Raw genomic sequence first — 3306 nt, 5'->3', positions numbered from 1 at the left:
ACTGCTAGAGTATCTCTCTTCCTTCATTCGAAGCTCTTTAATACAAACTCTTATGCAAAACAAGCAAACAAAAACCCTCCCAAAAGAATCCTTTGGGTGACATTTGTCAATTATTTGTGCAGACTAGAGGCACCTGTGAATGATAAGGCTACTGAGAACTGAGAAGCAATACTGGCCCTCTACCTGGCACTACCAGAGGGGAAGTGGGCCTGAGGGGATTCCCTCCCACACAGCCAGCCACACCCTCCACCTCTGTTTCCACAAAGACTCTGCCAGGGACACCATCCCCAGGTTAAGAGAGGCAATGGGACCTCCAGAGGAGTGACAAGAGCCCAAACTGCCCCAAGTTCTATTTATAAAGAAGAAGAGTCCAGGCCTGGGTATTTTCATTCGTCACGAGCTCTGAAAAGGGCCAAGAGGGGTCTGAGCCTCAGAGCTGGGTAGGAAAACACTGGAGTCCTCTGACCTGCCAGCTTATTGTGATGGCAGCTACAGATGACATCATCTAAGACTTTTCAGTTTACACTCACCAGCTTCATCTGCATACCCAACCGTGGTGAAGCCCATAGTACCCCTACAGGTGTGAACTATGTAATTGCATGAGGTTTGCATACCTGCGTCAGCCATGTAAGGCTACCCCCCAAAATTCAAAATTGTTAAGTGTCCGATGCCTTCCAGGTCAGTGTAGAAGCCTGGCATGAACCAGGCCTGACTGGGCTGCTGCTCCCTTCCCAGTATGTCCAAGCACCGTGATCTTCTAAGCAGTGCCAAAGGAGGGCTCTTTGGGCCCTGTTTGCCCTGCTGTTTCTGTGCTCGGTGCTCCAGGGCAGCCAGGGTCATCTGTAGCCCTTGGAGAGCTAGATGGTTGAGCCCCAGGACTTTCAGCATCTGGTTCCTTGGGGGTAGTGGCAGCCTCCGGCCTCTGCTCAAAGCCAATGTCAGTGAGGGAGCCCTGGCCCCTGGCAGTCAGGTCCTGTACCCTCTTGTTGAGGTCATTGCGCTCTGTCTGCAGCCCTCGGCACAGCTTCTCCAGCCGCTGGATTTTCACCTGCAGGCCTTCCAGTTCTTTGTCCCGGAGGGTTTTCTCTTCAGCCATCTGCAGCAGAACCGTTTTGCTGCTCTCCCACCGTGATTGATACATTGTGTTCTCTTTCTCCAGTTTCTTAATCTTCTTTGACATCTTTTCGATTTCCTGTTTGAACCTGATAAACATCTCATTGCTTTCAGAGAGTGTGCTCTGGAACTCTTCGAACTTCTCCTTATACATGGTGAGCTGATGCTTTAAGTGGATCCCCTGCTGCTTCATGACTTCACACATCCTCTGGGACTCTTGTACTTCTTTCAGAAGAAACTCCTTCTCCTGCTCGTGCTGCTCCTCTGCCTCCTTCAGCTTTTCCTGGGTCTTCTGGAGTTTGATGTCCGTGAGCTGCTGCTGCAGGTCCTTATGTTTGAAGATTTTGTAGATGAGCTCCTCACGGAGCTCGTATTGCTCAATCAACTTCGTGAGCCTCTCTGCTAGTTTTGTATTATCTTGGCACAGCTTGTAGTTTGGGTCATTATGCTGTTCCATCTGCAACTTGATGGCGTATTTCTTGCACAGCGCAGCTAGCTTCTCCTCTGGGTTATTCAGCGCATTCAGTATCTCTTTCCCTAGATCTCTGATTTTCTTCTTTTCTTGTGGCCTTCGATGGTCTTGGTCTTCGACCTCATCACTTGCTCCGATCTCTTCTGTACCAGGCTCCCCGTTAGAGGTCTCTTTCTCGCCCCTGACTACAGAAACACCTGATTCTGGTTCCCCATTCCTGGCTTCATAGGTTAGGGGCTTTTCTGTGTCTTCCGGCTCTTTGGCTTCACCCTGTGCTCCCTCTTCACCTAGGCCCCCCTGATTGTTGTCCATACGGTATGTACTCGGAATGTCTTTCAACTGCTGGAACATCTCCTCAGAGATGTCACAGGGAATCCCAGACGGAGCTGCTTTAGCTTGAGCCCCCTCAGTCATCTCAGGCGCCTGGCTTGTGGAACCTTCAGCTTCTGCTCCAGGAGCTAACCGTCTGGCTCGTCCATGTGCTCCCTCCGGTCCTGCTTCCTGTGGCCCCGGACTGCTCTTCCGGTTGGAGTGTTTGGCAGGCCTATTCTTTATGTCGTGGTTCTTCATTGTGACGTCACTGCTGACGTCTGACTGCATCCCCCTCTCTGGCCAAGCACCAGAAACCTTATTTAATGAATTTTTAAAGATGTCCTCATAGACTTCCCATCACCCTCTTCTCAAAAACAAACCAACCTTCTTGCTAGATACAAATACCTGAAATTGTTCTACTCCTAGGCAAAAGGGTAAAAAATAGAAATACGAAAAAAATTAGTTGACTCCCTACTATGTACTAGATACTTTGTACTAGATATGGGTTAGCCCATTTACTCTTCAGAGCATTTCTGAGTCGGGTATGCAGTCCCCACTAAGAAACAGGCTTATGGTTTGTACAGTAAGCCTAGCTAAGCTGCAACTGTAATCACAATTCTCTTCACTTTTCTGGATGGTTCAAGTTAAGCACAGGTGATAAGAAATACTTTGAACACAACTTGTAATAAATGATTGGATATAAAGCAGCAGACAACATATTATTTATATATAGAAAAATGGGTGGGGAGCATCAGCTGTTGTTGAATCTCATAGATGTCATTCATCCCTTCTTTTCTGGTTCAGTGGTGGTACACAGTCCAGCCCTACTAAGCCTCCTCCTTCAGCTTCTCTGTACAATTCTGAGAGAACATGCACAGGCTAAAAGTTCTTTAGCACCCGTGAGATGTACTCTGTCAGCTTCTGTGGCTCCGGGACCAGGTATGTGATTAGCTCCATAATGAAATGTAACAGATTGTTCTACAGGACAGCCCTACCTTTGAAGTTGGAAGCTTGGAGACCGTGAGGTATTGGTAGGGATTTCAGTCCTCACAGGTTCTGGGCAGGTACTCATAAGGTCTGGTGTGACCTTGCTATCCTCTAGCTTGCATCTATCTTTCCTGTTTACCGTTCTGATTGCAAGCCTAGCCTCGGACATAGAACACCAGTTTTTATGTTAATTGTTTAACCAACTCCCACCACTTGGTAAGTCCACTGCATCATAGCACTCCTAAGCATTCTTCTTCAGAGACTGAACATTGAATGATACAAGACTTGATGGAATAGGATTATTTGTGGAAGGTCACAAGGCTACAAGACAAAATTATGATATATATATATATATATATATATATATATATATATATATCCACATAAGTTTTGATGAGAAGGAGTAGTGATTTTCCCAGGAA

The 3306-nt window shown here is 47.1% G+C and overlaps 1 pseudogene; it reads right to left on the bottom strand.

The window, feature by feature from the left end:
* Positions 1 to 646: 646 nt before the first annotated feature.
* On the bottom strand, positions 647 to 2155 carry LOC117695395 (alpha-taxilin pseudogene; annotated as a pseudogene).
* Between the last annotated feature and the right edge of the window lie 1151 nt (positions 2156 to 3306).

The sequence above is a fragment of the Arvicanthis niloticus genome, chromosome X (assembly GCF_011762505.2).
Source record: "Arvicanthis niloticus isolate mArvNil1 chromosome X, mArvNil1.pat.X, whole genome shotgun sequence".
In the NCBI taxonomy this organism is placed as follows: domain Eukaryota; kingdom Metazoa; phylum Chordata; class Mammalia; order Rodentia; family Muridae; genus Arvicanthis; species Arvicanthis niloticus.
Note: the sequence above shows the minus strand (reverse complement) of the source record. Positions and strands in the feature narration are given on the sequence as shown.